The sequence below is a fragment of the Meleagris gallopavo genome, chromosome 3 (genome assembly GCF_000146605.3).
Source record: "Meleagris gallopavo isolate NT-WF06-2002-E0010 breed Aviagen turkey brand Nicholas breeding stock chromosome 3, Turkey_5.1, whole genome shotgun sequence".
Classification (NCBI taxonomy): Eukaryota; Metazoa; Chordata; class Aves; order Galliformes; family Phasianidae; genus Meleagris; species Meleagris gallopavo.
This window is the reverse complement of record NC_015013.2, coordinates 31,315,120-31,342,046: the sequence shown is the minus strand read 5'-3', so window position 1 is coordinate 31,342,046 and position 26,927 is coordinate 31,315,120. Positions and strand designations below refer to the sequence as shown.

General features: G+C 37.0%; 1 long non-coding RNA gene across 2 annotated transcripts in view; it reads right to left on the bottom strand.

Annotated features, from left to right (window-relative positions):
- LOC116216449 overlaps positions 1 to 26,927 on the bottom strand; it is a 394,546-nt gene that overhangs the window by 308,737 nt on the left and 58,882 nt on the right. The window contains exons 2-3 of one of the 2 annotated variants that reach the window (XR_004159201.1): positions 981 to 1,120; positions 16 to 416 (exon numbers count right to left, since the gene is read on the bottom strand). This is a non-coding gene — a long non-coding RNA (uncharacterized LOC116216449). Of the gene's footprint in view, positions 1 to 15; positions 417 to 980; positions 1,121 to 26,927 lie in introns of those variants that run through there. The other variant, XR_004159200.1, reaches the window with a different exon arrangement.

Genomic DNA, 26,927 nt, shown 5'->3' with positions numbered 1-26,927 from the left:
AAAAAAAGTGTTCAGTAGGTTTGTGTTATGGGGAAAATGAGTTCATTATACTCATTCAGTTTCATTCAGTTTAGGCACAGAATACAGAAGCAGAGAAGAACCTTGCCACTGTGTAGAGTGCAAAGATGAGCAATATTGAACACAGTGGAAGTACATGCTCAGAGTGACTTTTGGCTATCCTAACGGAGGAATGCAACATTTTTATTGTTGCCTTTTGCAGAGACACAAGACACTATTTGGATTTCTCCCAGGTAATCTTCAGGTTTGAGTTGGATTTTCTTCCATTTCAGTCATATGTTTGGATTTTCATTATCTTGTTGAAAAGTAAATTATCTGTAGACAGAACACTTGAATCCAATGGATTGGCTTGCTATAAACTGGAGGAAATGCTCCACACTCTGCTGAGATATGTATCTCTACAACATTTTGGAATAGGTAAACACAGAAAGAAAAAGGGATCATAAAATTAGGTTTTGGCTATCACATAAATAGACTTCTCAATTAGGTAATTTTTCCATTTCATTTCATGAACAAGAAAAGATTGCCTAAACAAGGCATGGAACACATATCTAGATCTATAGGAGTCTAACTATGCCAAGAATTAAAAAAAAAAAGATTTTTCCTACCTTCTTTTTTCTTTTGGATCTCTTTTTGAATCACAAGGAGTTTGGACAGTTTCAGTAACAGTTATATATTCCTGTATCACCCACTCAATTTGAAAAGGGCCCTCACAGCACACATACATTAAAAGAAACATGACACAGAACTGTCTATTCTATGAAATCCATGCTCTAGGCCTAAACTGAAAATATAGGGGGTGTCTGTCTTCGTATTTCTGAACATATGTGAGTCTCCAGTGGGAAATTTTTACAACCTTTTTCTCGAAGAGTAATGGAGAGAAAATTTTTGAGGCAACTCTTCAAACAGGATCTCTTGCCGTGTATCTAATCCAAGAATGAGACACAGGGACATTTACTCACCCTGCCAGCAAGATGATCTGTAGGTCTTTGGAGGTTTTTCTTTCTTTCCTTTCTCTAGTCCACTTATGCATCAGGTGCCCTTAGAGATAAGGGACAGCCAAATGACTTTACGTTTCTTGCCCTGGGTTTAAGACGGTTCCCTGTGACAGAGATAAAGAGACCAAATAGGGTGTATGAAGACCTTCGAACAATCATTTCCAGTCATATCATAATTCAAGTTGTTCCTCCTTCCTGCCTTCAATAGTAGCTAATATAGAGGAATAAAATGACCAGGAGAGTTTCTGAAAAAGCAGTCTGCAGGGATCTTTGCTTAGAAAGTGCCAGAATCATTTAAGCTGCGCTATTCAGTTGTGGAAAGATAAAAAATGTGAGGAGAGTTTCCAAAATCTTTTTCCTATCTGATAGCAATCAGTTCTACTAGATGATTGTGCACATTTCAAAGATGTTTTTCTTTCATCTATGTTAAATGTATCTATTCTTTAGTTTCTATGCAGCTGTTCGTGGCAATGGCCGTGGTCCTGTCCGAAATATCCATTCAATACCACCAATTCTCAGCATATTCTCTTTCCTGTATCTTCTTTAAACTATACTTTCTACTTGTTTTTCACTTGATAATGTATTTCTTAAAGATTTTTGTTTGTTTGTTTGTTTTTAACTGCAAACTCTTCCACTTTTGGGATGAGCTGGTCAGACCTCAGTATTTTAGACCTCACCATTTTAGAATGGTGACCAAACAGTTCTGTTTCTTTCTGTTTTGCCATAGCACTAATTGATCTATGAGAGACCATGATAATCTTCTTTGACACTTCTCCTTTTTCTTCAGAAAATTGGTGAATCTGGTAGAGAACTGGAAGAAGAGCTGTTGAAATCGTACAGATGAATCACATCCTCTACAACCACTTCACTGCCATGGCTGGGTCAGGTGGAGAAAAGCAAACATGCAACCACCCCAAATATATTGCAGTTAAGAGCACTATTAAAAGTAGAAATATGCAAACATCCAACTTTGTCAGTTTCAGAGCTTCCCTCAATAATTTCCCAACTGTAAGCTGAGCAGCCAAGAGAGCAGAATAGTTTAAAAGAAAGGAAACCAACCAAGATTTATTTTTCATTGCCTCAAAAAGCCTAAAATGCAAAGAATTTGTAATAGGGGCAACTTTAGAGGTAAAATAGCAAAAATCTCTTCAGAGATTTTTCTGTAAAAGGTCAAGAATATCAAAATCTATCGTCTCACTTTAGAACCATTATAAAGCTACTATAAATAAAGTCTCCTATACGGCACCTTGTCACTGATTCCTATTTCAGTGTACTCAGCACTGCAGACACAGGAAATTCTTAAAATAAACAGCAGTATTCTCTACTTACTGTACTTAAAAAGGAGTCAGAACTTCTGTATTTTTAAGATACTTATTGTAGTTGCTGACTAAGCAAATTGTTTTATTATTGTTCAGATGAACACTACTATTATATCAAAATGTAATTATGACAGCTGTAATTCACAGTTTACCCCTGTTTACCACAAATTGAATGAAGTCATTTTGCTGAATTATTTCTCACTATTAAAAATATGAAAATTTCCAAGCAGTAATTGCTCTTAGAACTAGTCCAGTACTTTCTATGACACTTTTAAATATATCAATACAACTTTCTTGGGTAAAACAGACTGTGCAATTGGAAAATATAGTACATAATCTACTGAAGCTATTAGAGAACTAATGGTTATTTTTCAAAAGTTCTGGCTCAGAAGAAAAATTTGCAGAAAAAAGAAAAATTCTTGACATATTCCAAATAAATATTTAAAAAAAATAGTAAATTTACTTATATGCAAATGCAAAAAAAAAAAAGCAGAAGTAAAATATTTATGTGTATTTCAGAATACTTTATTATGTCTTGCTTAAGAGATTTGGAAAGTAACGATGGACGTGGTAAGAAGATGATCTGAAAAATCAAAACATCACTTGTATTGATTTTTTTTAACAGCTCCACCTGAAACGTGTCTTCAAAAAATCAAGAGAGCAAAAAGACCCAGGTGAGTGAGTTGCTTGCAGAAGACTGCCTCCCTATCACACATGAACGACCAAATAAATCAAAGCAGAGGTATCGCAAGGATAAACAGATTACAAAGAGGCAGGGAGGGCTGCTTGGGAGCAGTGCAGAACATCGCTTTCTGGCCATCTGGGGTGAAATTAGGGAAGTCAGGCATCAGCCAGACTTGAAACAGGTGAGAGAGACAAGGAGCAACAGGAGAAGCTTCTTGGGGAACACTGGCAGCAAAAGGAAGTCTGATGAACCAGAAGCTTCTTCTGGGAGAAGCTGATGAATCTCTATCCTTGGTGACATTTCAAACTCAACTGAGCAAGGTCCTGACCAACCTGATCTAACTTTGTCTTTCTTAGACTAGGATGTTATTGATGGCTTCCAGAGATCCACTGTACCCAACTGGATTCTGTGAAACACTTAGTGTACTTGCTGTTGAATCCAGCCTTCACAAATGTACTTGAAGGGAACAAGATGGAGAGGCCTTATAGGGGCCTTTCATTTCTCTCAATGTTCCCCTGGGTGGAGAGATTCCTCTGTACCATGGGATGGCACTGGAGTATAGGCACTATTGTTTTGTCAAGTGCGTACTTCACCTGTCTCTCCCTCTTTGCTTCTTACCATTTACCCAAGAAAATGCAAGAATTTTGCACCGTGCACTCCTCAAGCCTGAGTAAGCAGCCTCATTATTCAGTCAAAATACCACTGATCTGGAAATGTCTGAACAAATGAAATTCTGGCTTGCTGACCTCACTGAGAAGGACAGTCAATTTCTTCCTAGGGAATTTCCAGCTGTTACTAACAGTGCTTGTTCCCTTCTTTTATTTCAGGGCCATTTGATACAATTCGGCACAACTTCTGGCATTGCACACACACACAGCTTCTTTTGAAATCAGAGAACTTTGCTTAAGATGCAGACCTTCAACTTCCTCTGATTTTAAAAAGAACTTACATGCATCTGAGGACAATATCTGAATCAAGGAAACTGATGTAAGAGATACAAAAATAAGATGTTGTGCCCAATTATGCATCTGCTAACAGGAATTAAAGGGAAAGTTGCCTTTGTTGTCTTCTTTTTACATCACAACTTCTAAGTGTTTCCAATGTCACTCTACAGAGTCATTTTCAAGAAAACTGACCTTTTTTTTCTTTCCTTCTGTCCTTCCAAGTTTACATATTTAGAGAATGGACAAATAACTTCCCCCGTGATCAGTTATGTCATGGTAGACACGCAACAAAATAGAAACAATATATGCTATATTTGTTATATGCAGAAAGCAACTTCCCAGGCTATAAGTAAATGTTACTACTTATGTTGCTGTTCTCCCAGCAGTGCTGAACACCAATGAATTGTGGATACAACAAATATCCAAAAATGGCTACTGAAAGAGACATAATATTAAGTTCTTAACAGATAATAGCTACTGCTGTACACCCCTACCCTTTATGTTATGAACAGTATGTAAATTATATTTATGCAGAGGAAGCCAGTATTTAAAACTCTTACATTTTTCACAAAAATAGATTTTATTACAGAAAGCATGCCTTCCCATAACAGATTTACAATTGATTAAATAGGATGGCTTGTCCTAAAACACTTACATGATTGCATGCAAAGAAAACAGATGGTCTGTGTTACAGTAATTTGATTTCTTCCAGTAAACATTACTCATGATATAGAAAATGCTTACGTTGATCTCTTCCAGAATGATGAGTATGCTTTGCTTCTCTCTTTAAATGAAGCCTGTAATTCTGTTCAAGAAATAGCACAGAAGCTCTGGTTTCCCAACAAATCAAATAAAATCAGGTAGTCTAATGCATCATCCCTCACTTAAGAGCCTGATAACACAGAGATTCATTTTAACCTTCCACTCTCCCAAAAGAGCTTAGCATAATAGTATGATCTTTTCTCATTTACTTCTTTTGTAATGCCACTTCATACTCAGAAAAGAACACTTCTATTTTCATCTACCTTCATCAGAAGACATATCATATATCAAAATACAGTATCTATTCTTTTCTGATTACATCCAGCATTCTTCTTCTTATACAGCTACAGGTGTATAAGAACAGAAAAAATCTTGCTGAAAGATCTCCATCTACCCACCTCAAATTAATTTCCATTACTTGAATCAAACCAAGAGCTCTGTTCAGGAAACTTTGGTTCTCAGATTTTCCTGAATAGATTCTTCTTAAGCTTTATGTTCTGAAGCACTAGATGCAGTGTGATCTGCCTTTATAATGCAGACAACACTTGCAAAGTAGTCTAAATCCTTGAAGACCTTGGGTTCAAATAGTAGGTGGGAACTCAGTAGTTTATTCCTACAGGGTGTCAGTTGGGGCTGATAAAGGGTACATGTCGCCTCTCACCATTCTTTTGCATATGTGAGTACAGATAGACCTTCTCAAAGCCACAAATTTAATCCCTAAGAGTACATCCTTACATCCAGCCCTGTTCTTTAGAAGGGTTTCACTTAGAAAACGATGTTCCATCATTTTCAAGTAATAACATTCCTGCTGGGATGTATCCCTATTTGTCATTATCTTGTCTTGTCTGATTACTGTCGCTTCACCTGACTGGCCTGAACTTACCCCATCTGAATAAAGTAAGGGCACAATCCTATTAAATGCCTGCTGGGAACACCCTAAGCTGCTGCTTTTGTTGGTGGGAATTAAGGGTTCTCAGAACATTGTAACAGGTACTCGGATACTTGAGAAATTGGACTCTTAATTAGATATTCCCTCATGACATAGTGTGATTATTTAATGTTCTGACAAGATGCCTCAGCAAACTCACAAGCCCTGAATTAATGACCTTAGAAGAGCTCTTTGCCAACTGCGATTCTGTGAAACCTTTGTCATGCTTGGCCATGGAAGCAAATTGCATTTCATGAAGCATACGAAATGATTTATCCAATGAATTGGCTGAGTTATATACAACATGAACTACCAGCCAGGCTTGCGATGTCCAGTTTTAAACAGCCGATCTTTCTTTGTCCCTTTCCTAATCTCTTGCACATGCCTTACTCCTCAACCCTGCCATGCACATATTTGACTATCCCACTTGCTGACGGTGCTCAGCAGTAGCAGCAGTCCTTGTGGCAACATGGGATGATTCACCCCATAGCCCACAAGTCAGATTCATACTGCCAGAGCAGTCCCTTGCCATAAATTGCCCTTTCTTCTGCTTGGCTCATTGGTATTATAATATTTGTTACTCACATATAAATTTCCAGCTCAAGCCTATTAATCCAGGGGCTGCTCACATTTTTTAATCTGTATTAAAAAAATTAACAAAACCTCAATAGAGTTAAAAAATCTGCCTTGCAGCTGAAGCCATGTTATCAAACACATTAATAAAAGATACAACAAGCATGAAAAACAAAACGTAAATAAACAGAACGATGCAGACTGAGATAGTGTATCACACAGCAAAAGCAGGTTTAGTAATTTTTTTTTTAACCATTCACTTTGCTTAACAGATTTAGGCACAGTCACCTCAGAGGAAAAGGACATCACATCAAATGTCTTCTATAGGATTTTAGCAAGAGTTACATTCTGGTTACTAACCCTGGATCAAGTGTGCAAAATTGTGGTGCTTAGCAATGAGTACTCATCTCTCCCCACACTGCAGAGATGGATGCTAAGGAAGCAGCCTTTAGGCCATCCACCCTTTGCTCCCTCGACACTCAAATACCCACCACAGACCCAAGGACTGCAGTCCGAATGCATCCAATCAGAAGAATTCACCACATGGAGTCACTCACAGCCCCCACCCAGATCCTGTACCTAGATAAGATTCTTGCTTTACCTGCTTGCCTTTTAGATAGGCTTTTTTTTTTTGTTCTTTTATGAACAACATTTCCATCAACTACATTTTTTTTTCCCCATGAGTTTTCAGTACAACCTTGAATTGTGTCTCATCATCAAATCCACTTCCGCAACGAGGAATCTAACTTCAGATAAATCATTCCACCAACACATTTCCACTACAACAGAAACAGTTCCCTGAGTGCTTTATGCATTCTGGTAAGCATCTGCTTTGCTAGGAGTGGATTAAATAACACTGCTTCTATTATTCTAATAGTTTGTGAGATCATATAAAATATTTATACTGTCAACTGCAGGCAAAACGCCTATTCTGAGTCATGCTCCAGAAGCTCAGCAAGATCTTATATTGATAGAAAAATACCTCACTTTAAATAATTGGGCAATTTTAGATATTCCTTATTCTATGAATCTCAGGTAATTTTGCTGTTTCCCCCTTGGGAACATGATCCATTTTAGTAAGAATCATTTTCCATGTTCAAGGGTTTCCTGTGTATTAGTAGAAACATCTCCCCACATCATGTAGAATCACAGGGCCAACATAAATACAACTATGAAAAAAATACAAATGCTGTCAGTAAAGATCAGTGTTCTGTCTGTGTTTCTTCATTATATCTGGCACCAGAGATTTTTTAGTACATAGGTATGAAGAATTTGATAAAGTCTCAATTTTCAGCTGATTTCCAAATTTGCAAAGAATATGCAGTTATTTGCAGACTGTATGCACCAAATCCTATCAGCGTGATAAGCTGGTATCAATCTTCATGTGTGAGAATATTTATACGGACTGAATCTTTTATTTAGAGTCATACTCTTGATTGTATTCAGGTTTCTCTAGCTCACGTCATGTGGCATGACTGCTTTAGGATTCAAAGTCCATTTTCATAGAAGAAATTTGTTTCAGCACGTTCAAGTTCTAATTTAGAGCGTGTTTTTCTTAAAACATGACAAACATTATGCTTTCCTCACAATAACACACTGCAGGATGGTTAGCATTAGATTCTGCAGCTAGCCACTGTATATGCTTTCTTACACAGTTTTTTTGCAGCCCCAGGAGACTGAGTCACGAGGAAGAAGGCCACAAGCCATTCCTGTCCAGAATTTCCCCTGAGTAGCAGCATTTTCACTCAGTCTGAAGCCATTAAGGACAGTTCACTGAATCTGAATGAACCCTGACATTCACTTTGCCTCACCCTTTCCTCAGCTAAGGAATGAGAGCATCAGCAGCAAAGAAAAGAATGAAGAAATAGGAAGATGGAAGGCAAAGTGGCATAAGAAAAGAGTGCAGTCTGCTTCCCTTTCCATTGGCAGTAGACATCAAAAGCAATCCCAGAGCCAATCCCATGCAGCCTTTCATATGCTATAGACAGGGAACCTCACTAAAGGTGGATGTCTCAGTCAACAGTCAAAATCAGCTGTCAGGCAGATGTTCAAACTAAGTGCATCTTTAATGGCTGTGGACAATCTTCTCCGTAGTCTCATACTTCGTTCTGTCTACACATACATCCAGAGACTACTCTGGGTCACCTTTGGCCAGCTCTGGTCCCACTGCTCCCAGTTTCCTTGACAAAAACAGCCACACAGTTGCTGTTGGTGTGTGAGGTTCACACCCTTGATGGAGTGGACAACCCGCATCTTCCAGCCATGCTCCTTATAATGGCAGCATGCGTGGGCATGGGCAACAGGTGGAAGGAAAGCAGGCAGAAGACAAAGAGCTCTGCCACTGCCACATAGCAAAGGCAGGGAAGAGGGTAACAGTGCTCATAATTTCCGGTGAGAAACTGGGCATTAAGCAGCGCCTGCTTATTCTGTTTTCTCCCCACTGCATGACTCTGCTCCTCTACTCAGTTTTTATAGGCACCTCTCACTGCAGTGCTCTCCAGCACTCTGCGTCTTTTGTGTCCTGGGGGCTCCCCTCTCTATCTCCTTGCTGATTAGGAGTGTCCCTTGAGCAGCTCCCACCACTCTGACTGCCAGTCCCATCTGTCCAGGCTGCAGCCTGGTCAGGGCAGCCACTGAGATTCAGTGTAATTAGAAGAGAAACTGAATTGTCCAGTCATCCTTGTTGAGCTGGGAAAAGGATTTAGATACCCAATGCTTTTAACTTCAGTAGACCCAAAAGCATAATGTTGACCTTCCTAAAAATCAGGATGGTTTTCCAGGAAAAAAGCATCAATATTATTATAGTAATCTGTGTTGTGACTTGTTAACTTCCCTCTTTTCAGCCAATGAATGCAAAACTGCAATAATTTCACTCTGAAAAATCAGCCTTGAATGCATGCAAAGTACACATCTCCCCTTGTTTACCCAGAGACCACACTGATTTTGCTCACATCTTTAAGATCCCCTATGCATGTCTCCTTACTGGTTTCATTTCTTCCCATTTTCTCAACCTGACCCCCATGTTGACCCTCATGTTCCTACACTCCCACCAGTCCTTTTCTTATTTTACTATCCTCAATAGAGCAATAAAATACGGCTAGAAAATTGAAAAATGAACATTCATAACCCAGCAAGCACTCATCCTATGTATTAGGTTTTAAAGTGATTTTTCAATAGATTTAGCAGCTGCCTTCCTAGTGGATGATAAAGCACTCAGCCAAATAGCACCCCCTCTATTTTACTACTTTTAATTATACTAAAAATTCTTAAATAAAATAGAATAAATTCTCACTCATTCAAATTATGTAAAACTGTTTTGCATAGCTTTTATTTAGCAGTTACCATGTGCTATTAAAATATAGAAATTATCAAATTGTGTTTATTGCTCAAGAAATAGTTAATAATATAATGTTCAATAAATACAGTTTTCAACAACATGACAGCACAATTATCTTAGAATCTATGAAAATTCATTTCAGACTCATTCCATGCCTCGGTTTCTAAAGGCACTTCCACAAATCTGTTCCTCCCTTATCTCCTTGAAGAAGACCCCAGGAACAACAGAAATCTCTCACTGCTGTTTAAGCAGTCACATCTTGCCCTTCAGCAAAACAGAAGAGCATCTCACATTATTACAATGGAATAGTTCAGTTGAAAGGGATTTATGAAGATCATTGAACGCAAATGACTGACCACTTCAGGGATAACCTAAAGTTAAGTCACATTACTGAGGACACTGACTAAATGCCTCCAGAACGCTGATAGGCATGGGACACCAGCCAACATTCCAGGAAGCCTGCTGCAGTGTTTGACCACCCTCATGGTAAATAAACTTCTCCTGATGCCCAGCCTGACCCTGCCCTGGCAGCTTTGTGCCATCAGTGACCAGGTCACAGCCCGGCACCTCATCCTGCTTCCCATCAGGGAGCTGCAGAGAGTATTAAGATCGTCTATCAGCCTCCTCTCCAGACTGGGCAGCCTGAGTGACCGCAGCCTCTCCCCATGGAGAATCCTTTCAAACATTCCCACAGATACCTCAAGTTTCTTGACTGTTCCTTCTATTTTAAACTGAGAAACAACTTCCCTTATTGCATAGACAAAATCTTGACATCAGACAGTCCTGACAATGTCGAGGTGTTTACTCCCAGCATTAAGCATCTAAAGCTGAAATGTCAGCAAGACCAAAGTCTATATACAAACTAAATTTAGCCTAAAATTTAGACTCATAACAAAATCTGATACTGAGGAAATATTCCAGCTAAAGTGAGAGGGTCCAGTTCCACTTCTTCCACAAGATTGCACTCAGGTGTGAAACCAAGTTTTCTATTTGTCGTTTAAATAGTTTTGCAGATAAGGAGGAGATAAGACTTCAGGTCAAGCCAGGTATTTAACTACCAAGCGTATGTTCACAGAATCACAGAATTGCAGGGATTGTAAGGGACCTCAAGAGATCATTGAGTTGAACTCCTCTGCTAAAGTAGGTTCCCTACAATAGGTCACACAGATAGGCATCCAGGTGTCCAGGGAATATCTGCATGGAAGGAGACTCTACAAACCTCTCTGGGCAACCTGTTCCAGTGCTCTGTCACCATTACCATAAAGAAGTTCTTCCGCATGTTTGTATGGAACTTTCTATGTTCAAATGTTAGGACATTACTCCTTTTTCTATCACTATGCACCACCAAGAAGAGTCTGGCCTCATCCATATGTCTCCCACCTCACTTTAGATATTTATAAATATTAATCAGATGTTTAAGATAGCAAGGAGGGCTGAGATTTTATATCTTCTCTTTAGGAGACATAGTCAACAACTATAAAGAAGCAAATATATATCAACTATTTAAATAAGAACTGCCATGTCAGGGACAAAAGGAAACCTATTGTTCTTTCAATTTCCCCCCCTTATCCTAAGATCTGCAGTGGCAGCACTCTGACAGCAAGTAGAATTCTATTGATACACCCCTTATCCTTCTGGCAAAATAAGAACCAGGTTCCTGAAACCTGATTTTAATATTAAAACATGTTCAGAGAGAGTCTTTTCTGGGTTCTCTGTGAAAGTCTTGCTTGGTTTTACGCCTTGTCAGAGCTGACATAATTCTTAATCAGGGCTCCTTTAAAAACTCAGTGAATAGATAATAATATTGAGAAAACTAGGACATTAAAACTTTGATTCACATAGCACATGTCTCTAACACTTCCCATACATTATGCATAGTTGTACTATATTTTGAAGGAAACCGCTGTGACGTGTTTTCAGTGGGAGATATACACATGACTACAGAGTCTACAGCAGTTCAAAAACAGATTCTGTTCACATGTTAAGATGTTCAGATAATTAGGCAGAACGGCAAGAAAGGAATACTTTGTCCCAAACCAGAAACATTTTGGATTGAAGGAAACATGGATTCTGTGTTACTATGGAGGTATCTCATAGGAGTTACAGTATAGGTGCCTCAGCAGCCCAGTGTCAAGGATGTGTAGATCTTCTAAGACTCCAGTTTACTGTCTGAAGACTATGTCATTGGAAATATTCAAACTCCAGTAGGAATATAATAATGACCTACAGCTGCCTACAGTTATCATGTTATTTTTGCTTTTTAAAGTGACAGGAATTATTGACAAATTAGTATTGACTCTGATCTCTTTAACTGTTCTGCAGATACATTTTCATCCTTATCATTTACTAGACAGTGTTAACACTATATCCCTCCTTTAATGATGTGACCGACTTTAAAGATTCATAAATTCATTACTACAGTATATATCAAGGTTAGAAGAGGGAGAATTCCCTTATCAGTATGAAGGACTCGTACAGTTTGCAACAATCCTAGATGAAATTACCCTTTTGTCTTTCAATAAGCAGAAATCTCCTTCAGTGGCAAACATTCATAATGGACTGTTTCATCTTGGCAATCATCTGAACAGCTTCTAATGTAATTAAGGCTTTAGGACAGAGTGATCTCCTCTTTAACAATTAAATATTTATGTTAACACACACATCACTTAATTGGCTTAACATATCAAAAGGTATTAATTGATTGTACAGTGTGGAAGGACTAGAAAAAAAGCCTAGCACAGGTTTAAGTCTTTTCGGTACTAAACTCTAAATTAAAAATTGCAGGGCAGATACAGAGCATCAAAGACAAGACAGTAAGCAAGAACTAAGACAAATGATATTTAATAATCATTAGTTCTATAGCACCACTATGCTAACTGCTAGCAGTACAAACTGTAGGACAAGAAACCAGGAAAACCATTCACAGAAGTCATATTAACAAATGCTGGAAATGAAACAAAGAAGATGAGCAGAGATTAGAGAGATCCTTGGTTCAACAATAGGTCCATGTACTCTCGGTCATTAATCACTGCTGAACACTCGATTCCAGAGCTGTGCCAAAGAAAAGCTGTAAGTGGCATAATGCTATCTATGTCAACATGAACTGCATAATGAAACAATATCTACAGCCTACATCATCTCTACAAAGATCAAAAGAACGTATCACATTTTATTCAATTATCTGGCAGAGATAGACAGAATTTAAATATGCGAAAGCCACACTAATTGGAAACATTCCTTTCAGGGTTTTTTTCAGCCTTTTTTCCTAGGGAATTAGAAGATATCTGGCCGGGAGGAGGTGAGAATTTGTCTCAATAGTTGCTAAAATTAACTTAAATATGCAGTTACAGGCCATCTCTTCTGCTAACAAGCACTTACTGATACCATTTTACTTAGTAAGAAGCTGACTTCTAGACTAACAAGTAGCTCAATGGGGAACATTCAAGCAGCTTCGTGGGGAAACAACTTAGAAATTAATATTTTATCCTCTACTTTTTGAGATCTTACAGGCCCTACCATTAAAGACCGATTTTATTTATTTCTCTATCAAAGGACAGAAAAGAAGACGAAAAATTAACAGATGTTGATGTTCAGTACCAATTCAAGGGACAAGTTTTTGGCATAGATATTTGTGATTATTACCCTGTTAAACAGCCCTTTGTAAAAGATGCTTTTTGAATTTGGAAACATTAGAAAATAAGGCCTGTCTAAACTATAGTTTTAATTCTTTAAGATGGTACAGACACTGCTACAAATGCAGGCCTGCATCTTCATTTTCTGGCTGCCTTTGTGGTTTTAACCTAGGCCAGATCGTTCGAGAAACACCTGTGATAACACAGACTATACACAGGGAAGGGAATAAAGGAGTGGGATGGAAGGAGGGCAGAATTGCTTCCTTTCAGTGGCGGTACAAGCTAAAAGCATTTGATTTCATCTCCACCCTTTTTGATAGCAAAGCAGAAAAGAACGTAGATGGGAGACAATTTCTCAGCCCCAAATCAGAAACACTTCAGTCTGCATTCCAAAACTATAGTTGCAACATACTTCAACCAAAGGCGTACTTCCATGAGTTGTCAATGAGATACGAGAACATAATAACTTGCCGGAAATTCTATCATCAAAAATCGAGAATCAAACCCCTCTTAATAGGAAAGCATCCTGAAGTATGAGAAACATGTTACAAAAAAGAATGAAGCCTGGGAAAAGATAAGGCAGTTTAAAAAATGGAGCAGTAGTCTTTGTAAACAGAAAAGAGAGTCAGGGACATAAATTTGCTATGTGTAATGTCCCAAAAATAGTCGTGTACTCATCACAAGCTATTTCTGAATTCTGACAGTTAATGCTCAAAAATACAGTCTGTGTTTTATTCCTGGCATTTATTTAATAAATTATATTAATATTTATCTCAAACTTCAATGAGCTTGGAAAATTTTGCTCCATATCGTGGTCAGTACTATGCCTACAAGCACGACAAGGCTTCTCACAAAGTATAAAAGCTTACAAATCTTTTTAAAAGAATGTTCTCTGCACATTCACTCAGCTCTATTCGCAGTGAATGTTCTTACCACAATTTGCTTCAAAATAGATTAAGTGCTATCATCAGTTTACCTGTGTTGTGCTTTCCAGGTAAGAACAACATTTGGTCTTAAGGAGGGGAAAAAAAAAAGAAAAAAAAGAAAAAAGTAGATACTAAATAATTCTTCACAATATCTGAATCTAAGATCACATTAGCTGATGAACGATTTCTTCATATTTTTTTTTTTTAGTATATTATATATCTTCTGCTCCTTGCATTGCGAGGACTGAATACTTGTTTTTTCCTTAAAATTACAGTTTTGTATTTCACCATACCCATCTCAGTTATCTTTTTTTTAAGTTGAAAAACTAGACAATAAAATAATAGATTATATTTAGTGTTGAAAAATTTGAAGGAATATATATAGAAAATACCTGCTAACTATTCAAACACACTACTGGATCTTGCTGTTGAGGAAACAAGCTTCAGAACCACCATGGACAGCTCTGTAAAAAGATCCAGGCAGCTGCGCTAGTGGTCAAAAAGGCACGTATGATATTACTGATAGAAGAAGAACAGAGAAAAAAACATAATAAAAACATAATTTTAGAAGAAGAAAACATAATTTTAAATTATTATTATTACTATTTTAATGCACTCGTAAGAATTTACTAAAATATAAGTAGTATCCTTGTCTATAATAGAAATTATTATTATTACTCTTATTTGTCTTTATTATGTTATTGTGCAAAATGGCACAAATCCAGGGTTTCAGTGATGCACACAGTTCTGCTCCTCACTCTGTGAGAAAGAACCGATACATAACAAGGTGTGTAACACACTATACCACACAGAGATCTCGATGGACTGGAAGACTGACCCAACACAAACTGAATGAGGTTTAATGAAGATGATTATTTTGTCCTGCATCTGGGAGGGAATTATCCCAAGCAGAATTTCTGGCTTGGATATAGCACAGCTAGAAAGGACCTGGATTCTCAGTGGAGAGCAAGGTGCTCATGAGCTGACCGTACATCTTCGCAGCAAGAAACCAACATGGAGCATGGAACACATCAGAATAAGTAAAATAAAAGATAAAAAATGTCTCTATTTCATTCTAATTGGCATTTGCTAAGTCATAACTGGAATAATAAGTCCAGTTTTCAGCACTCAATACAAAAGACACATTGAAATATTGGATGTGGTGCAGTGGAGGGCCAACCAGGATAATCACAGAGTTGGAGAACTTGATGCATGCTAAAAGGTTGAAGGAATTTGGCTTGCTCAGCCTAAAGAAGAGAAAGGGCAGGACAGAATCTAATCATGTTTTCCTAATACCTAAAAAGTAGGTATAGAAAAGATGGAAATATTCTTTTTAAAAGGACACAGTGACAGGACATGTGACAGGACAGAGAATGTGCATGAAGCGCTTCAAAAGAAATTGCACTGGATACAAGAAAATGTTCTTCACTGTGGGAACAACAAAACATTGGAATAGGTTGTCTTTAGAAGTGATGGAACCTCCCTTGCTGGAAGTATTCAGGACTTATCTTGCTGGGACAATGATTAACACCTGCTTTCAACTGCAGATGGGCTCAGGTGTTCTCCACAGGTGCTTCCATGCAAAGCTTTTCCTTGTTTCTACACAGGAGGGCAGCAGGCACTATGAAATTTCTGAAATAGCTCCCACAGAGGGCAAGAAGCAGCAGAGCAGCACTTCTGGCAATGAAAAAGATATGATAGAAGATTGAAAGGGAGAAGATAGAGATTTCTTGGTGCTTCATGAAAGACTTAGAGAAGATAAGTATGGAGAAGATACTTAATTTTTTCACAATGCAGGAAAGAAGAGGATATTAAATCAAATTTTCAAAGGGAAGACTTGTAAAAGGCCAAAGTATTTTTACCAACAAAACTTAACTGACCCGTGACATACATTTTCTATGTATCAAAAGAATAAAACAAATCAAAAGGACATGTTAAAATGGATCCACCAACGTCTGTTAATAGAAGGGATGAAGACTCCAAGCTGACCAGACATGGGAGAGTATACTTCTGCAATGATCATGATATGTACTTGGGCCTTTTTTAAAAGGATTTCTTGTATTTGGAAAAGTAGAGTTCATAGGAGAATGGGAATGTTTTACCTGAGAAATTTCTCCAGAAATAAATTCTGGTTTCTTTGCTGCCATGTCTGACTCAGGAAGATACTCACCAGCTTACTGAGTCATTCTGTCTTTCTTTCCTTCTTGTTTTTTGTTTGGCTGTTTTTTAGCGTTTTGTTGTTGTTATTGTTTTCTCTTTATAAACCTTAATTTCCTACCTTGGGAAAAAAATAAAACATATTCTTTTGAATAGCTGATAACATAGCAACCAACATTTGGCCTATTTTTCAATTTTAACTGATGCTGAGAGCGCTCAGATGGAAGAAGAATCATGCATATGACTATAGCAACAGTGGGAATTCTCCTAGCTTTATAAATGAGAACCATGGCTTACCACAGGGAAGCCACAGAATGCCTTAAGGCCCCAACTGTAGCAGCCTGTCTGAACCTGCTGTGCAGCAGGATTTGTTTCTTAAAATTCACAATTTACATCTTTTTGCCAGAAGGGAGGTTGCACCTTTTGCTATTTAAAAAGAAGAAACAAAGTGTAGATTTTATCAGTAGCCTTTGGTAAATATTTCTTTCTATCTTTCAATTGAAAGCCTCTAAAAGGAACTTAATTCAAAGCTGAAAGATGAGTTCACATGCATTTTCTTGGTAGCTTTCATGGAGTGTGACACTGCAATGGTGCTCCAACACAGCAAAGCTCTAGTCAGTTCATTTTCACTGTCACATGAACTTGTGTTGCAAAGTAACTAAGTAGTCTGATGATAACAGGAGGGTTACAGGACATAAATAGCCATAATATCTAGGACGAAACCCCATGTCTGATGGGATCAGTCAGAATGCCTACTGGTTTTGTTTTATCTGTAATTTCCTGTTCCAAGTATTTATGAGTTAATATGGGTTAGATATACTGGCATCAAAATTTCTCTAGGTTCTTACTCAATAGTGATACATTACTAACACTAGAGGACTGACCACTGAAATTGCTACTTCCTCAGACAAAATCTATTTTCTGCTACATCTAAATTTCATGGCTGCTTTTTACTGTGATCAAGTACCACAACCAAGACAGAATGATGAAATACATCTCTGAACCATATTCACAGGTATCCTTTCCACCATCTTAACTGATTTTTAGACTGCATGTTACATCCTTTCTGTCAAAATATTGATAAGGAATTCAAACATCCAGATTTGAGTCATTCACAGCACATGGCTCAAACACTCACTTCACAAAATAAATGGCAAAGTATTAAATTCCTTTCTCCTTTCATTTCTGAAAGTCCTTCAAAAATCAGAGGTAACTCAGTGAGACTGTTCATACACAAATATCTCATCTGTCAGATTCATTTTGAAGTATTATCACTCTTTTCTGATCAAATGCAGACTCTTGAAAGGATTCATCACTGTTCACATAAAAATCTCTGGATACTCAATGAAAAATAAAAAACAACTCTTGGGGAAATCTGCTCTATTCAATGCTTTTGCATTAATTTTCTATTGAAATCATCTGCAAATTGCAATTTATCAATTTGTTCTGATTTGTGACGTCGATATCAGCAGATACGCTTTCTTCTGTGTTGCCTCAGATGCACCACAGAAAGGATGCATTTCAGTTCTCTGTTAAGTTTTGACCATTCAAAAGGCCAAGGAACCAGAACACCCAGCAGATCATTTGCTTTTTAAATACTTAGATAAAAGAAAGTGAGCCAAATTCATGCACTTGGATAACAGTATTGATCTGGAGATGTTTAATTAGGAAACAGCAAATTCATAGTCACCTGAATGAAAGGTTGATGTGGGGCAGTGGATTTTATAACATTCTAAAAAATAAAAAAAATCAAGGAGAGAAAATCTTACACTCAGTGGATTAAATAAACTTAATTGAATGCATCCATTTCTTAAAGATGTTGCTCTCACTCATGAGATAAAGCAAATAAAATTGTGAGAAAATGCTACAATCCACAGATAAATATATATATATATTTAGCAGTGAATAGAACAATTCATTCACTCTAAAATCAGAATCCATGTTGCTGTTTAAATACATTTTTTTTTCTGATTAAATTAACCAGATTATCATCATTCTGATTAAATTTCAAATACGACAGTCCCCATTTTGTTGCTATTTGGAATACATCCAACAAAGTGAAAAAGGCTAGTTGATTTTTTTCAGTCAAAATGATGAGCTACTATAAGCAGATAATCAATGAGTTTCAGATTGCTTTTCAGCTTCTTAAACACAAATAGAAAATCAAAAATTAGGGAAGAATAGAACTGATTATCCTGTGACCCTTACTGAAGTTGAATTTTCAATCATCATACTAAAAAATATAAAACAAAAATGTAGAGTGTTTCACAGCAACTGTATTTAAAATACCACAAGGAGTATCCTTTTTGTCAAAAGGCTTTTAGAATCCATCCATGTTGCAGTAATGGAGGTATGCAGCAATTGATACTGTCACTAGCATAAACTCTAAGAAGTATTAACAAGTGGCATCCACAAAATTCAAAAGCTACAGAATGTTGCAGCCTCTCCTCTTTTTTAGCTACCTGTGCAAAATGCATTTATATTCTGCAGTTAATTTGCATGTTACCCCAGAAGATGAGAAAATTGTTATTTTTGTTTGGGAATAGGGTTGTTTTTAAAGAGACTAAAAAGGCAAAATGATAATCAGGGTTGATTACTGTAGAACAGAAGGAACGCTCAGATCATACACAAATCAGTTAATCAGAACTGAAATTAAAGCACATAAAAACATATGAACAGTTAATGTGCAAGATTTCTAGGTATTTTACTTCCACAAATCACACAGGATTCCATACTGTGAATTTTGAAACGTTCACAACTACAATATCAACTTAATCCTATTCTGACTGGTATAAACTAAAAGCCATAAAACATATCCAAGATCTGCTCCTTTTTCCAGTGTAACTGGGGGAGCTAATATCTTTTTGGGACAGGTCCTACTTGCACACGCACAAAAATCTACAGTATCTAAAATTTGACATCAAATGGGCCTGTTTGTAACTCAATATCCATGCCATTTCAGTTTACTTTCCAGGTTTTCCAATGTGACAGTCAGTCCTCCATTACTCCCATTTAGCAGTGCAATAGATGATGTAAATAGCCTGAGTAAGAACTCCCTTAGCTTCCCCTATTCCTGAGCTGGTTCTTCACAGTTTCTAGCACAATTTTACCCAAACTTGTGGCACAGCAAAAATTACCATATAAATAAGAAAGCTGGTTGGGAGTCAACAATTTCTCCAGATGTGTAAAAGAAACTAGCTCAGCTCATCACATCTCCCAGGAGAGAAACCATTAGCTACCCGACTATGCTTTTTCTTCAGCACTTTTCTTCTCTGGCAATCTGAGGTTTAGATAAGACAACACCTTAACCTGGTCATAGTTATTAAAAATTATGAGTCTGAGTCCAGAAATCTTGAGGTTAGGATATTAATACATTTCTTCTGGGCTGATTTTCCTGCCTGCCAGCACCTATTGGGTTTCCAAGCCATACAGTATTGCTATATTGCTGTTACAAATACTAGTCCTTATATCAGATGACACAGTGCCCTGGAGCATAAACCCCTGCATTTCCTCATCATAAATCACTTCATTTCATGCTCTCTAGGCCAATATTTGACTTCTACCTCAAATCCAATTCCACCTTTCTTCCACGGGCTGATGTTACTCCCTCCTCCTAGAAACTCAAGAAGAGAAATACCAGACGAAAGGTTCCTTTTTCCTTTTCTGCATTAAGAGAGAGGGAAGAGCAGGATATAGGCTGCCCAGGATGAGGGAACACGCAGCAGAGAGGCATTAGGCTAAACACAACCTTCCCTTTTCCATTCCTTGCCTCTAAAAATATTTTGCAGTTTCCAGGATAGAAGAATAGCTATCATTGCTACTTTCAGTGGTGATGTTAAATAGCGTTTTAACCCCATTTTCCAATACTTGCAAGCAATGTTTACAAGGGGCGATCATCAGCAGTGTTAATAACTAAGCTACGATTATTTGCATACTAAATTTGGTGAGACCATCAGATTCCACCTTCTCAGCTGCAGATTCAGTTCACAATATGCTCTCTCCTTTTCTCTCCTTTGTCTAAAAAACTCAGATTTTTTAAAATTCTAGGTTAGGCTTTTTAGGAGAAATACATCTTAATGCAACTGTTAAAAAAAAAACATTAGTTAAATATTTTTAATAAAGTCATCCTTTATCCTGTCCCAAGCACCTCTCACTCCAATGAGAAGTTCTCTTTTATAGTAATGATGAGGAGAAAGAGGATAGGACTTTGTTTTCCTTTGAAGACACTTGGAAGTAAATTTTGTTTTCTACAGAGAGAGAAATAAGAATCATACTAAACAAGACGACTTGCTGCTGAAAAAGGTACTGGCTGCATCTCTCTCCTCTGTCCTAAAACTAGCTAAAGCAGGAGTCAGCACTGAGAGAGAGGAATGAGGCTTTAAGAGAAATAAAAATTGACTGGATGGATTTAATACCAATGGTGAATGACAAAAAAATGGCTGGAAAAAAAACGTGACTGCTCCGCAGACTACATTCATGCAAAAAATGTGAAAAATGATTAAGTTGGAATTGCCTGTTTTTTAACATTATATGTCCACTGCCTAAATCTGTTTTGTTGTTTGTCATAAAAGTTGATGAGATAAAACAAACTAGCTGGAGAAGTAGGATTTGGCCAAAGACGTATCATTTTAAAATGAAAAAGAAAAAAAAAAGAAAAAAAGAATAGCATTCGCCATCTGTATTTCTGTATTTCAAGATTCACTTAGCATAACTTACTCATCTGAGCATTCAGTATTATGCATCTAAAGCCTGAACACTAAAATCTCCATGTTCTGAAACTGGCAAACTGAATTTTTACTAAGCTAAAACCTCTTGTTTCAAGTTTCAAGATGGAGAGACGGCAACGTGAAAATTTCAGGACTGAGCCCCTATAGGCACATATAAAAGGCCGCTGTGAAGTCAGTAATTCTATCAATAACTGCAATTAAAATATAGCAAAGACAATGCAGGGAATAGTAATTCTTATTCATTTTCTAGAAATGAGTTTGCTAGAGTAAATAAAATTCTTAATTCTGTATACAAGAAAGTACTCCAATTTCAAGGCTTCATGTTTAGTGCACTGTGCATTTTTTTTTATTGGTGACATGACAAGCATTGAGAGTTGTTTTAGGTTGTTTTTTTTTTCTTGCCATTATTAAAACCTTACTTCAATTTGGATTTTATTTCCTGCTAGTAAATCCAGAATAACACTTTTATGTTGTTTGACAAAACTATAAAATTGCTTGCACATATATATCAATTGCTTTTGGTTAGGAAGAGCTTTCATATCAGCATTCTGCTGCCCCACAGAACAGATGTCATGCCATTTCACAATATATTATTATAATTTATCAACATCAGTAATGGTGAATTACAAAAACAAGTAACTGTTGGTAGACAATATAAACAACTCATTTGGAGCATTCTTCCACTGCTATACTTCAAATTCTTGCCTACAGAAATAAAAATAAATAAACAAATAAATAAAAAGAAGAAACCTCCAAACAAACACATCATAACACATTTAATCTGTAACTCCTTTTCCAAATCATGGATTCCAGATCAGCGTATTAGTCCATTTAAGGAACAGGAGGAAAAGGAGTATTAGTAATCTAATTCTGACAGTTTAAGGAATTCAAGTCTCAGTGCTGTTTCCACTGAAGTCACTGGGAGTACCAGTAAAGACTGAAGAAGGAAAATTGAGTTATACTTGATTGAATGGGATAGGTTCTGATTTCCACATTCAGATTATTTCCTCCAAATTAGTGTGTGTAGAGAGGTCAGTTCTTCAGCATGTGGAAAAAGAAACAATGACACAAACATACTAAAACCAGAGTTGGTCATGAACAGAAAAAGATTAAATATTTATTTATATTGATATTTCTATAAACTATTTTAGAATAGAATAGAATGAAATGGAGTAGAGTAGAGTAGAGTAGAATACTTAATCTGGAAGAGACTACAAAGATCACTGCACCCAATTGCTCGACCACTTCAGGACTAAACAAAAGTTAAAGCAAGGACATTATCCAAATACCACTTGAAAACTTACATTTCATTTCCCATAGGATAAATTCTAGAAAAAGAATTGTTACTTGAAAGGGTGAGAGGTAATGGCCTTAAGTTGCACCAGGGAAGGTTCAGGTTGGATATTTGGAAAAATTTCTCAGAAAGAGCGGTGAGGCAGTGGCACAGGCTGCCCACGGAGATGGAGAAGTCACCATCCCTGGAGGTGTTCAAGAAATGCATGGACGTGGCACTGAGGGAAGTGGTCAGTGGGCATGGTGGAGATTGGCTGAGGGTTAGACTAAATGATCTTAGTGTTCTTTTTTCATGAGTCTATGATTCTATGGTTGGTGTTTTATTCTGTTCTGGAAAGGAAAATATTGGAATCACAATTAAAATTTCGCAAATGTAACTCAATCATGATTCCCGATGAGAGAAGAATAACTGCCATGAAGGCTTTGTCTTGGATTGTTAATGTCAAGCCATTACTTGTACTGGGGGAAGAAAAGCTTCATTCTTACAGAGGCAGAATGTGACAGAGAAATACAAACAAAACTTTCATCTGAGAACACACTGTCACTTTTATCCACAGGCAGGCAGTCTAATTGCTCAGTCAACATCAAACTTAAAACAAGATTCCTCTTCTCCTTTCACTGAGGTCTGGAAGAATTTCATAAGCAGTACATAGAGACCAATTGTCACCGTGCAGTCTAACAGTGCTTGGTATTGCTCTCCTTAAATTCATTCTCTGTGTCAAGCTCGGTTTAAAAAGCATGGCCTGGGAATCCATCTCTTCAAGCTGTACTGCTACCATTTTACCATTTGAGACTCATTACTTCATGTATTGTCCTTAACTCCTCATATGTAAAGGGTAATAAAACTCTCTGCCTCATATTTTGGTGCAAGCATATGCTTGCTGAATAGCTCCAGGAGGGCTCATCAACTGCACTACTAAGATTTCTGAACTACAATAGGAAGAGGACAAGAGCCACTGGCAAATGCTTCTCTGAGGCTCATCGTGGATACAGGTGAAAGAACTGTGTTCTGCCTCATATCACCAGATTGCTTGGAATTCTACAAAACACATGGTTCATCCCATCTCATCTCTCAGATATGCAAGACAAAGAAAATTAAGAACATCCTGCAGTGTTCCTTTTGTTCTTTTAGAGAAAATGCCAGAATTGATTTGTAAGTAAACACTTCTCATAAAGTACTCAAAAATGTTGTATAGAAATGAATACATATTATTTAGGAATGTGACTTCTGATGCTACAAACACGTTGGGAGGAACTTAGTTGGACAATTTCAGTGAGAGATGTGCTACTGGCATAAACAGGCACTTACAGTGATTTTAATTTCAAAATGCATAGACACTTGTACAGCTGCACATGCACTGAAAGTGAATTTTTATATCCTCCATGGATTACTGATAACTATGCAAACAAGTAGCACTGTGCAATGTTTTTGTTTTGTCTTCTGATTGCAATCAATTGTTTATCATTTTCATTGTCTGTTGGAATAGTACAAACTACCTAATAAATGTTTCCATCCAGTAAGAGAATATCCACTATAGGTAGATTTAATTCACACTGTCAGAGGCAATACTGTTCCAAATGAAAGCTCTATCCATGTACTGCTGAAGCATGATAATGAAAGCCATGTAGCTAAGATTAAGAACAAGCTGTCTGTGTAATGCTTCTTCAATCAGGTCTTCTAATTTTTGCAAGGAATACTTTCAGTTTTAAGAACTTAACTTACAATATAAATAATTTGTTTTATGTTAACTAATAGGAATGATTGCACTGACATACATAAGATTTCTTGGGAAAGTAAACATTACATTAAAGAATAAAAATTACAGAACTTCTGATAAACCCACAATCTATCTATTTCCCTTTGATAAGTCTCACATTTATGAAGGACACTCTTTTCCAACATGTCATGCTTACTTGTAACTTTTTTTTCATTCCTACTATTCTATTTCACTCTTCCAGATAGAATTACTTGCATAACATTAATATAATACTCGAACAAGTATCTTCCTTATCTTAGATGGTACATTCATAGTGTATTTCTTTTTTAGTTCCTATATTTCTTACTTCACAACTTAGAAATGGTAAGACTGATGTTGTATATAAGAATTTTGGAAGAAGTGTAAGCATTGTACAGCTTCTCTCAGCTACAGAGAACAGTAAAGCTGTATTTCTTCCAGCCAAAGTGGAAGATGATTTCAGTAAGTAGATTGCACCTATCTGCAGCTCTGACTGATACCACAAGCATCTTCGTTTAGCAATACGCAGGCACATCTTCACGTCTTTGTCCCAGGGCTCTTCATTTTATAGTCCTTGAGCCAAACTTGGTCCATAAGACTGTGCCATTGAATTCAACTGTGTGTAAAGCCAAAATTGATAGAACTCATGAAGCTACTCAACTCATGGGGTTACTCAACATAAAGTCAAACATTTCAAAGCTCTGCCTTTGGCCTACATAGTGCTTATTTTCTTTCCCATCTGTCTATCTTCCAAAAACAGTTAGAGTCATGCATTATGCTCTGCTGTTTCTCTCTTCTCACAAGTCAATTTTTCAGTTTCAGCTCTGTTCTCCAAACACTTTTCTACAGAAGTGTTACCATCTTAGATTCTCTAACACAATTACAAGAAAGTGTTGCTTATTCCCTATGTCTGCTCCCATTTATGTCACATCTGAAATGGACCAATTGAATCTCTTAAGCTTTGTATGCAATTTTGGGAACATTCCCTGCTTTGCTGTGTTCAAGAAACCTGCTGTAATGTATCCACTATAGAGAAAGCTTTTTTCAACTTTCAAGCAGACCACTCCCCCACCCATTCACAAACTTTTTATGGTTCTCTCTGTAATATATGAGTTTCGTCACTGACAGCTCTTACCTTACATGTAATTAAGTGACTAAACAGTAATAATAATAATATGATACATGTCAACCCTGAAGATATCTGTATAAATGAAACATTGAGGGCACCTGCAAGTGTCTGACCTATCACTATAGAGGAAGAAGTAGTCCATGGGAAGTGCATAGCTAAATCTAGTTAAATCTAGTCCACCTTCACACAATTTTCTTTTGTACAACTATGAATCTCTAGCTTTGCAAGCGCCATAGGAGTAATTAATGAACCATCTACTATAAGGCTTCATCAGCCATCCTTTCACCCTCTGACAGTATTACAAGCTGTACTGAGAGACAAGGGAAGTATTTCCTTCCTGGAGCATTATTTTTAAGAAGCAGTGTGTGATTTAACAGTATGTTTTGGCTAACTGATTCAAGAGGATAAGAAAATTTTTCAGTTTTAATGTCATGTCCTAAATTATTATTCTTCAACCATAATGAGTCAGGTTTATATTGTTGTTTTTTTTTTTTTCCCCTAATTCTTTGTGTGTAGCATGCTTCATTTTGTTTTCATTTTGACAGTTGTTTATATAAGTGTCTCTGTATGCATGTATATATAGAAAGTAATAAAACCTGTTTTTAAATACTTTTGTTGTTAGTCTACATTGCCATATTACTGACAAAAGATTTTTTAAAATTACATGGTATTTCAGGTGTTTAAAATAATGTTCTGGAACAGAATTCTTAGTCACCATGATGGCATTTTTCCAGCTCTGTTATCCTGTCATTTGTGTAAAGGGACAGTATCATCTTTGATATGTCACTTGGAGGAGTGATTGCTATTTATTAGTAGGCATTTGATAAAAACAGTCATACTTTTTCCTAAATTGTGATTTTACATATTTGATATTTCCAGAAGGCATACACAGAGTCATCAGAAAATCATTTAATGAAAATACGGCATTTGTACGACTACATGTAGAATTTATATAGCCAAGCCCAAGAGGAAATTTTTGCTGCCCGCAAAGATTTTTCAGATCACAATTGATCCTGTCAAAGAACTTTCTTCCACTAGCCAATTCGTCATAATTCTGTTTCTTGATTGCGAAGACCATGGCAAATATGGGACGCAGCCACTGGTTATACCACCACTGAAAGAGTAGAATGACAACTGGGTTGATTGCATGTGTGTCCAAGGGCTCCAGTCTCCAAAGAGAAAGCTCAGGTTCTTTAGTCCCCGACTTTGGAGGAAATGACATTAATGATCACAACTGGTATAAACTCCAACTATTTGTATCAAAAAATAGTGAGATAGTATAGATCAGGTATTTTGAATCTGTGGCTCTCTGAGGTCAGGGTCACCTACTCAGTCATTAATCTTCTTTTAGATGACTTAGATTTCCCCTGAAGGTCTCTTGTGAAAGCTATAGTGCAATCTGATCTTTCAGAGTTAGTAGCAGGTTCACAGCCCAAGGTCGTGTTATATGTTGGAAGACTAAAATATAGGTGGATAATAAGACATTAGATTTTATGAGATGGGCCCAGTAGGACAATCAGGAGTTGACTACAGAGCACGTCTTTCACCCAGGTTCAAATGAGTGTTTCTATAAAGATTTAAAAAGCAGCAGTACCAAGGAAACGGATGCACAAAGAATGAATCATATGGAAAATTTTCAAAGACTTGGAGGAGACTCAGAAGCTTATTCACAGGCAACATTAACACTCAGTAAAAATCAGTAAAAGCCAGGGGCTTAATTCACCCTTCTGTCTTTGATAAATCTCACATGATAATGCAAAAAA